We start from the raw sequence: 10795 nt of genomic DNA, 5'->3' as shown, positions 1-10795 counted from the left end.
GGAGGTGTAGCCGTACATCAGGATTCTAATGCTGTCTTGAAAAACAAAATTAATCTAGTTCTGGAAAGAACTGGAAGAACGCATTCCAGGACCACCTAAATAGTGTCATGAATAAAGGTGGTGACGAACACTACGATGATCTGTAAGAAGTGACGACAAAACACGTGGACTTCTCCAGTCACGTGCTGTGTGCATCCAGTCATCCACTCCTCCACTCACCCTCTCCCCGAGCTACCATTTTACCTGTCCTCCACCCCACCCCCTCCAGCCAGACTCTGGGCGAAGGACATCACGGTTGCTGGAGGTACAGGTGTAAAGAACACAAGTCCCTGCCCTCAAGGAGCTGACAGAGTCTTTTCTAAAGAGCACATATGGGGGGGGCGCCTGGGTGGCTCAGTCGGTTAAGCGGCCGACTTCGGCTCAGATCATGATCTCGCGGTCGTGAGTTCGAGCCCCGCTTCGGGCTCTGTGCTGACAGCTCAGAGCCTGGAGCCTGCTTCAGATTCTGTGTCCCTCTCTCTGACCCTCCCCTGTTCATGCTCTGTTTCTCCCCGTCTCAAAAATAAATAAACGTTAAAAAAAATAAAAAAAAAAAGAGCACGTATGGCTAATTTCTCACAATTATACACTATAAGTCTGGAAGGCCTTTTGCTCTGTTACATCTTTCTTGGGATCAACAGAACCTTTGCCAAAGAGCAACTGGGAAATAAGTGTCCAAAAGGTCAACCTTTATGTTGGAAATTCTCATATAAGCCATTGTCTAAGATAGTGCTTTCCGAAAGAAGTATCATGTGAGCCACATATATAACTTTAAATTTTCTAGAAAAGAAATTAAGACAAAGAGGAAAACAATCAGCTGAAGTTAGTTTTAATATATATTCATTTAACTCAATATATGTTCAAATATTGTCATTTTAACATGTAATCCATATACAAATTATTAATGAGGTATTTGCGCCCTTTTATATGTGCTAAGTCTTTGAAACCAGTGTTATGTATTTTGCATTTACAGCACATCTCAATCTGGCTGCATTTCAAGTGCTTGGTAGTTACATGCTGCCCGTTGGACAACACAGGCCTAAGAAAACAATGACTTACTGTTCACAATTCAGGTGTGTGATTACTTTTGGATCAAAAATAATTTAATCTGTTGCCTCATCTTTCACAGTAGCACAGTTCTCCGTACTGATTCTCTGGGTCAGAAACCTTTCTGAATTGATTTGTTCAAAATGTTTATTTAGTGTCTATCATGTATTGGGCACTGTGTCATATGAAATCAGAGATACTTCTCATTGAATCCGAGACAGCACAGCCTGGTGGTATAAACGTGGATTCTGGAGCCAGACTGCCTGTGTACGACTACATAACTTGCTATGTGACCTTGGACGGTTATTTAACCTCTCTGTGCCTCAATTTCCCTATGTAGAAAATGGGTAGAATAAAGGGTATCTTCTTCATAGGGTCACCATGAGGTTTAAGGGAGTCAATATTATAAGTGCTTAACATAGCATCTCTTGTAGGGCAAGCACATACAGGCATTTGATAAAACACATTTTAAGAGTTTCGCAAATTTTGAAATGAGTCTGCATTTTTCAAATATGATAAGGAAATAAAATGTATCTTAAGAGAAAGACTACTTTAAGGGGAGAACCTTATATAGCTCAGAATGAGACTAAAACTCAGAAGACCTGAGGATCTAGTGAACATTTGGAAGCTGCTTAATCTATCTGTGACACTAGCTTCTAATTAAAAAAAAAAAAGCATAATATTTTTGCATACCTACTTATTAAAAATGTTGTGGGAATAAATGAGATGCTCAGTATAAAACACTGAAGAATTCCAGTTAGTGGGGATCATTTCTACAAAGCGATGGTATTCTGGTTCTAATGCAGTTAATAGAGGGATATTGAAAGTAGCTCTGAAGTATGCATTTGTGAGGCTCCGTTTGCAGAAGAAGTAATGGCTATTTGTTCAGTCTGATATACAGACACACAGAAATTTCACTTTGATTCTGTTGCTGTTATATTTTCCTCCTGACCTTTATGCCAGGCCCTCGGTGAGAAGCTTCCAACTCTGACGTTGCCCAGCATTTGAAGCATTACAATTCCCATAATTAACAGTGACTGGAAACAAATAATTTAATTCTGGGGCAAATGAAAATGAATCAGTGGTGTCAACTCCATTTCCTCTCTTCCTAATTTTCTGTAACAAAAGAGGAGAGGGAAGTGTCTATTCCCTGGTGTGAGATTCACTTAGGAAAGTGAGAGACAGATGAATAATTGGTGATGCCCTATTCCTCATTCTCACTGTTGTCTCCAGCTAGAAAATCATTCTTTGTACCGAATAAATATTTAAAGGCACACAAAATACAGCAGCTGGACATATTTATGTTTCTAACAAAATATACTCATGACTTGGTGTGGGAAATTAAGAGGAAAGCACATTTAAAGGCAATAAAACCACAAACTCAGGTAGACCGCAGGCTAAGTGAAGTAATCCTTCCCAGTCTCCCTCATCTGCAGAGATAGGAATATAACACAGTGCTGTCGATGCTTCAGCAATGAAATAAGACAGAACAGCTGGCAACCAGTGGCATTTGCAATAAAATCAACATGAAGGTATCTTGACCTTGGATTCAGAATGCAGTTTACTCATGTACAGAGTTGCTAGTTCAAAAGGACTAAGTTGTAACTTCAGTCCTAGCTGTGTCTTCCTGGTTCCATCACTGAACCAAAATCTGCAAAATGAAGGCTCTGCCTATGACCCAGAAATGCTCTTCCTCCTCTGCAATCCCTAGTGTGTGGAACTGGTGGACAGGTGGTAGACCAATGTGGAGATTCTTTCAGTAACGATGTCTATTCCAATTATGCATTCTGGAACTGGGAAATGACCATAGGATGGATTCAGTGGGTACCGTGGGTCCCGCTTTGAGACGGACCTGAGCTACAGCTCTATGATCTCCCAAGCACCATAAGCCCCTACTCTGACTGGTGAACCTCAGTGACAGTTTGGATCTCCTGGAATTAGTGTCACTTCAGAGCCAGTGCCTAGTAAGCCCCCTCCCCCCAAAGTCTGATTATCTCCATTCCCCTCAGCAGTGTAACCCTGGCAAAAGGCCATAAGTCTCTTGGGGAAGGCTGAATGAAAGATTAACAGTGCATAGTTTCAGTAGTATACTAATGTCCTGAAGAGACTGTCTCCCCTTTATTTGAGGCATTCTGGGTCTGTAAACTGGCTCAAGTCAGGGAATTCACTGATGGGCCACAACTCTCTCATGAGCCTCATGCCTTTTATGATTCAAGTTAAGCTTTCTTTCACTTGACCTAGAATTCTTCTGCTTATCCAGACCAACTAAGACTATAGCAAGCTTCCTATCTATTTCACTTCTGGCAACACCACAATCAAGTGGCCAATACAACAGGTCTAACCACCCGTGGGACTGGTGTCCTTTACAGGTAACGATGCCCACCTTGCCTTGAGCAGACAGGCCCCATCCTCTTGGAATTTACAAGCTGGAGGAGGAGAGAAATTAACACATGAAAAGCAAATATTTTGCAGGTTCTGTAGTGAGAGCCACTGGAAGGGCTGGTCTCAGGATGCCCTGGTCTTTCTGATGCCCTGAGCTCTAAGAGTTCTGGGAGAACTTCTGATAGCAGAAAAGATGGCATGAGCCATAGTCCTGGGAAACACATGGAGCATTGACAGGTGTGAGCATCAGAGGCCCATGACAGAAAAACACCAACCTTCTGAAACCTTATTTCCTTGGTCATCTAGTTTTACTCAGTTTAGAACTCAGATCAGATGGGGATGACGGGAGCTCTTACCTAAGTACAAACAACAAGATCTCTGGAGAAAGCAGAGCCTTGGCTGAACTGGCCCAGAGATTCAGAGAGTGAATCAGGGTGTCCAGATGGAACTTGAGAGATGCCGAGAAAAGCCCTCTATCACAGAGAGAGCGTCTCACATGTTGTGTGTAGGTGACATGGCTCATAAACTCAGCCAAGGAACAAAGATAACTTTCTTCATTTTCCTTAACAACTTCATTTCTCCAGTCCCCTCAGCAGCTGGATCCCACAAAACTCTGGGTGTTTTGCACCTGAACTTCCCCTTCAGCCCCCCGCCCCCAGCCTAGGGAATCTCCATCTCTTTTCACAAAAGAAGAATCAGGCTGGAAAGCCTGAATGACTCTCCTAAGGTCCCCAGTAAAGGGCAAGGGTGTGGTGAACTTGGATTTCTGGACTCCCAGCACTGTGCCAACTTGGCGAAGGCACAGTGTGTTAGCCTCTGGTATCACAATTTATGGAGCCTAGCTGAGTTAGCAATACACAGACTGTGCTTTGCCAGGTAGATTATGTTATTTAGAAGTCAGCAGCCCTGAACTGCTGGCTGAGGAATGATTTGTCTGCGACAGGGAAGTGGATGATATCCTGAATATATCCAGGCAGTGTCTGCTTCTGTACTGCCCTTGAATTAACTTCTAGGCAGTCCATTAGCCTGGAGTATTTTGCAACCACCACAATAGCCCTTTTCTCTGCAGTCAATTGGGTTGACCACGTCATAATCCAGAACTGGCAATTAAAACTGCTATAATGATTTGACCACAGTCGGGGACTTTTGAGTCCATGGATATCACTGCAATTTCCTGGATACGATTGTAAATGGAAAGGACTAGAAGGTTCAGAACTTAGGTGTTAGCCTTTTCGCGGAAGGCTTGTGGTATTACGTCGCTAAGAAAAAGTAGAAAGGAGACTTATCCTTTCCTGGTGGCAAGAATGCCTTATCCTATGGACCCCGAGAAGGTCCTTTAAACAAATAGCCCCAGACAACACCTGTTCTTCCTCAGGGACCCCGGCTCACTCAGCATTAGGTCTGCTGCAGCCCCTTGAATCCATGATCCAAATTACCTCCCCAGGTTGCCCTGTGTATCGTCAATATCATACAGAGCTCTGAGCACCAAGGGTCCCCTCTGCTGAGGAAAGGCCTTCTTGCTCTATCATTAAAAAGCAAATGATTGATTCTGATAACTTGTTTCTCAAGGAAAAAATATTCTTACACTTTCCCAAACTTTCCAATTTTCTTGGTTTATTGCAATGATCTACTGGAATGTCTTCACTCTAAGGAGAGCTCTTGAAATTTGGGCAACTTACTCACATATTTGCAAAGTTCCCACTGTGTGCAGAGCATAGCATATGAAGGTCTATAAGAAGATGAAAAAGCACATTAGAAAAATCTGTGGATAACCCACCAATCTCAATATGCACACACATCTTGTGGCATAAAGTGATGTAAAAGTCAAATATTTTGAATGAGTTATAAAAGTGATGCATTAGTCTACATGTGGAAATCTTTGAACTCTTGAAGTAACCAGTTATACAGTCTTTCCCTCTGATGCCTTATGTTTCTCTTTATTTTAGCTGTGATTTTAAAGCACTACTTTATGTAATTAAGGAAGACCTGATGTAGTTCTTTGATCTTCTCTTTTGGCAAAACTGTGTTTTGCTGTGTGGGTACCACTCTCATCAATAACCACAACTAATATGCTTCTCAAATTCATAACCCAGGACTGTCTCCTTTCCTTTATTCAGTTATTTACTTTTATTTTATGTTATTCCTATAGATTCATCTTGTGACAGATAACTCAGAAAGAACATCTATCTCTAGGGAAAATAAAGTTCTCAAACAGAAACTTTGTATTTTTACTATTATTTTCCTTGTTGAAGCAGAGTATCTTGGACTCTCCTAATTAAGCTGTTGGGTTTTCCTAAGCTGTGGATTCACTTAGGGTAGTAACAAGCGCTTCAAGCTCTTTAAAGAAAATGGCTCCACCATTGGCTATACAGCTGTCCCCCATTATCTGCAATTTCACTTTCCCCAGTTTCAGTTACTTGTGCTATCAGTTCCTCGTGGTCAACTGCAGTCCAGAAGCAGACAATCTTCCTTCTGACTCATCATCAGAAGGTCAATAGTAGCCTAACACTACATCACAATGGCTACATCATTCACCTCACCTCATCTCATCATGTGAGCATTTTATCATCTCACATCATCACAAGAAGAGGAGAGAGTACGGTACAATAGGATATTTTCAGAGAGTATATTCACATAACTGTCATTACGTATATTGTTATAATTGTTCTATTTTTATTAGTATTGTTGTTGTTAATCTCTTACTGTGCCTAATTGGTAAGTTAAACTTTACCATATACACACACACACACACACACACACACACACACACATATATATATATACACACACACATACACATACATACATACATACATAAAAAAATAACCTAGCACATACAGGGTTCAGTACTATCTGCAGTTTCAGGCATCACCTGGGGATTTTGGAACGTATCCCCCGTGAAGAAGGGGGAGCTATGGTACTATGCCATTGCACTTGGCTAACAACACAACTTCTGTTAATTCAGTAAAAATCAGGAACTTATAAAAAGAATGTATTACATCTCAAGAAGTAAGGCTTCCTACCAAGTTAAATACGTTGTTAGCATAGATCAATAAAATAACATTTGCTTGAGACACACTCATACTGGATTTACGAGCAAGCCTGAATGGTTTGAACCTTTAACTAGCTCATAATAGGTAGGACCTTAGCTATTTCTTGCTTAAATTAAATTTTCAGAAGAAAAAGCACTTATGAATGCATTCTGACATAGATTCCATTTAAAGTAAAACCATTTCCTGGAAGTAAAATACTAAAAGAATCAGCCACTAGAACATAGATGTATTCTCTCTTCTCTCCTGTACTTACGGGTCGATAATTATATTTCTAAGAACCAATACTGCAGTTCTTAAGAGATAATTTTTCAGTCATGAGGTCCTCTAGAGTGGAAAACATACACAATTATGAAAAATAAACATATTGCTATAAAATATGAAGGAAAAAACCTTACCCGAATCCAGAAAGTAAGCGACAGAAGAGAAAAAATCCATAACCTTGGACAAAGGATGAAAGGAAGGCAAAAAATCCGTTGATAGACATGCAGATCAAAAGAGACTGCTTCCTCCCCACTTTGTCTGCCAGTCCTCCCCAGAAGAAAGCCCCTGCCATCATCCCGAGGTACACTATGCTGCCTGCAACACACAGAAAACAAAGAAACATGTCAGAGATTGGGAGCAAATGACACATGTAAGAGCAAATGAACAAGAGACAAAATACATTTCAGCATTTGTATGGGAAAAATTTCCTTTAAAAAATATATCCTTCAGGGGTGCCTGGGTGGGTCAGTCGGTTAAGTGCCTAACTCCTGATTTTGGCTCAGGTCATGATCTCATTGTTCATGGGATTGAGCCCTGTGTCAGGTTCCTCACTGACAGTGCAGAGCCTGCTTGGGATTTTCTCTCTCTCTCTCTCTCTCTCTCTCTCTCTCTCTGCCCCTCCCCTCCTTGCTCTCTATCTCTCTCTCTCAAAAAAAAAAAAAAAAAAATATATATATATATATACACACACCCTTCAGGATACACAAATCATCTTTCAAGTTGGAAAGTAAGCTCTCTGTGGGCTACCTTCAGCTGTCATGATCAATGACAAAGGCAAAAGACAAAACTGCAATGTTCTCGCCAACCTCGTGATAATGGGTACATAGTGCACAGGCACAAGGAGGCTCCGCCCAGAACAATCCTGGAGTTTTACTCTCAGGCATGTCACCTTTGGTCCAAATGCCCAGCTTAGCATCATGACAAGGTCAAGATGGGAGACTGAATCAAGGGGTCCCTGATCAAATGGGTCCTTCAGCCTGCTTCAAATCTCTGCCTTTAGCAGATGAATGGACCAAGGCCAGACTCTTATGGACTCTCTAGAGGATTCCATGTATCTTTCTCTCTGATTTCCCCTGAAAGTCCTGGCCCTTCCTGGGGAAGGTAGGTTTAGAGATTATAAGAATTAATCTTAAAATAGTCTCAAACTTTGCTCATAAGAGAAAATATTCTCTTGGATCGGAAGCTTAAGGAGTCTAAGGAGAAGAAAAACAGCTGTTGTAGTTTGGGAACTGTTAAACTTATCATGGTTGGCTTTACTTCCATAGTGGAAACAGATGTAAAATTAAGAGTTATATCGATGTCCCTCTTGGTGTCATTGCGAATACACACGTGAATTTTCTAACTCACTTGCTTCTTCTAAAAAACCAGGCCCCCAGAAGCCCTGTCCCAAATCTTTCTCAGGATGAAATAATATGAGGTATGGAAAAGTTACTTCAGGGAAGTTTCTAAAAGGGTGTGCCAATGTCTAGGGGAAACGACATAGTTCATAAATGAAAGTCTATTCTATCTGGATGTGGCATTTAAAAAGCTGCTACAACATCTCACAACCATTTCTGCTTTTCCCCCACTTCACCAAACCACCTCTTGAACAGTTCCTTTTCAAAGGCACATTCAAGATACTCAGCAGCATTAAAGTAACAAGCTAAAAAAACACAATTTATTGCTTCAGATTAGTTTGGGAAATATCCTATTTAAAAACTCACCCTGAATTCATTTGCTTAATACACAGCTAATGGATCAATATGAGACCCAGAAGGAGAACATCTGGTAAAGGCTGATGACCTTGACATCAATGACCTGTGGATGCTGCTTTGCAGATAGCTGAGTATGAGCAGCTACAATGGATGGCAAATTTTGGAACAAATGTGCAGGAAGACAAAACAAAAGCCATTTTCATTTAGACGGGGGTACTGCAAAGGGGTGAGTGGTCATCCTCTGCCTTGGTGGGAATGACATGTTTTTCCCTATACTATGGGGCTAACGATACAGAGATCATCCTTCTCAAAAAAAAAAAAAAAAAAAAAAAAAAAAAAAAAGATACTCAAATCACGAAGCCCAGTGCATGGTCACCAGACAGTTTAAAGACTGTATCAGCACAAGGCAAAGGAATTCCCAAAGGAGACAGATTCACCCAGGGAAATGCATATGAAGCAATCTCTTATTTATAGCATAAGAGGCTCAAGTTGGCTACTCATGCCTCTCAGAAGAATAATCAGTAGCAAAGCTTTTCATAATACCTGTTTCTTTAAAAATGCCTACAGACCAGAAGGTGAGCTCCCATAGATCAGGAGGGGCCTATGGCTGCTGCAGCCTAAAGATGTGGCAGTCTCTCTTGTAGTCCCAGCCCCAAAGACAAAAACTGGTCACCAGCAATTGCTGAACCCTTACCAGCTCTAAGTGCATGAATTAATGTGTTTACTCCTCACAACAATCCTTTGAGGTTAATACTGCGGAACCCAGTCACTGGCACAGAGAAGTTAATGATTTGACCATCGAAAAGTTAGTGGTGACTATGTCCCAGCCCATCAGCAGTTCTTTGTGTAATGTTGTTAACGACTCCTTTAACAATCCTGGCTGCCCTCCTGTGAAAACATCACAGTTCGTCCAGGCCCCTCTGTGGGGGTACCATCTAGAACTGAAAGCACTATTTCACATGTCTCTGAGGTGTCTTCTCCTTAACTCACAGATTTAGAGTTAAGTCCAGGGTAGCAGAGTATGATAGACAGGAGCGAGGGGCAAATGCTGCCTCATTCTTCCCAAGCATATGACAAGGGGTGCACCCCTTGTTCTCTGACATTCCAAATGGGCATGTCCCCAGCCATTGATGGGAGGTAAGGGGGTCAATGCTGAAAATAGCTCAGTGGTGCCAAGGAAAAATGAAAATCTAGTGTTCTTGCTAAAAATGACATGCAGTGTTTCAAAGGAGGGCAACTCCTTCCATTGTCTGGTTGTAGGAGGCATGATGCTCCTGCTGGGTTGGGCTCTATATCCTAGCATGCTTCTTATTCTTAAGTCGGTCACCTGTTGCCTCATCTTCACTAAGCCAGACCACAGATTTATGAAGTCATGATTCCAGCACTTTAAGGACTCATAACTCGTTGCTAGATTTTCCCACCTGGCAGTAGTATCAGAACACGGCCCCACCATGGGAGCTTCTTAAAGCTCAGGTACAGTAAAGGCTGCATGAGCTGGGCTTGCCCTTGACTTCTGGAATGGAGATAGCTCAGTGATTTGACAAGGGGCAGAACACCCTCATTTATCGTTAGCACTGTGTACTTAAGCAACCCCAAAATAATACTCATTAGAGATTTTAATATATAAAAGAGTAAAATAAAAATGGCCCATCCTTCAATTCCTCTTTCCTTATTTATAAAAATATATAATATATATACTATTTATATTTTGTATTATAAAATATATTTTATATAATAATTTAAATATAATATATTTTATATAATATAATTTTATGCAATTTTAAAATAAAATATATATTTTAAATAATAAATTATATTTTACATAATAAAATATAATATTTTTATTTTATATAACATATTATATATAATATATATTTTATATACTATATTATATTATTTTACATTACATATATTTTCTATATTATTTTATATAATATATTATATATTGTATATTCTCTCCTGCTCTTGACCTTCTTCCCAGAGGTAACTATTATCAATTTTTCTTCTTCCAGAAAGTTTATACCTATAAATATAGAAAAATGGATAGCCTTCAGGAACATTTTTTTGTTCCTGCATAATATTTATCTTTTCTCTTGTGTTTGGGATTTCCAAACTTAGCAAACCAGAAATAAATCTCTGTCAGAAATTTAATAACTATACTTCAAGATACATTTAATATATTTCAGAAAAGCACTCACTATAACTACTAGGGGAAAATCAAACAGTTATTTTTCTGTCTTTTATTTTTTTATATGCCTAAAATAAATATGCCTCAATCTCCTTAAAAGAGAGAATATTAAATTCAATTTTAAAGAACTT

The sequence above is a fragment of the Panthera uncia genome, assembly GCF_023721935.1.
Source record: "Panthera uncia isolate 11264 chromosome A1 unlocalized genomic scaffold, Puncia_PCG_1.0 HiC_scaffold_17, whole genome shotgun sequence".
Lineage (NCBI taxonomy): Eukaryota > Metazoa > Chordata > Mammalia > Carnivora > Felidae > Panthera > Panthera uncia.
This window is presented reverse-complemented; position numbering follows the sequence as displayed.